We start from the raw sequence: 813 nt of genomic DNA, 5'->3' as shown, positions 1-813 counted from the left end.
CTGCCTGACTATCTTTCTATGGTCCTTCATACACCACTGTGTATGTACGCATCTTCAGGATCTAACGCACACATATATTTACGCAGGAAAACACATTAAGCACGGTGTTTGTGGTATGTACCTTGTTTTATGCTTTATGTTTATATATATAATTTTACGCATTAAGTATACCTTTTTATACTTAAGCTGTATATATATATCTCGTTTTATGCCTTATATATATATTTTTTTCTTTTCTTTTCTTTCTGTTTTTCTTTTTTCTTTTTCTTTTCTTTCTTTTTTCTTTCTGTTTTTCTTTTTTTCTCTTTTTGTCTTTTCTTTCTTTTTTTCTTATCCCTTTTTTTTGTATACCTCGTTCTATGCCTTATGTAAATATCCCTTTTTATGCCCGTGAGTCTCCTGTCTGCCTAGAAGCCACGCCCCGCCTCAGAGGAGACCAACAAGGAAAAAAGGTCGATGGAATTTCGAAGTTTCGACGCGGACCCAGCGAATCTGTTCCTTCTACCAATACGTGGGCGATTCCTTTTTCATTCTCTTTTCTTCCTCTTTTTACTCTCTCCTCTTCCTGTGTCTCCCACCGGCTTTGTATTCGACAGTCTTATTTCCCGTATCAAGAGTATACGAGCCTGTTTGGAAGGAGGAAGTCCAAAATGTTTGAACTGCTTCACTCGGTCGAATCACTGATCGAGTAACTGAACTCTGGCTTGTAAAGATCCTCGTGTTGACGTGTTTGCTTTTTTTGATTACGAGCTTTATTGGTTCCTCCTTCCCCTCCCTTGTAACCTATTTACGGCGCTGCCTGTTGTGCAAAAG

Source organism: Penaeus monodon, chromosome 33 (genome assembly GCF_015228065.2).
Source record: "Penaeus monodon isolate SGIC_2016 chromosome 33, NSTDA_Pmon_1, whole genome shotgun sequence".
NCBI lineage: Eukaryota > Metazoa > Arthropoda > Malacostraca > Decapoda > Penaeidae > Penaeus > Penaeus monodon.
The sequence above is the reverse complement of the archived record's forward strand: the minus strand, read 5'-3'. Positions refer to the sequence as shown.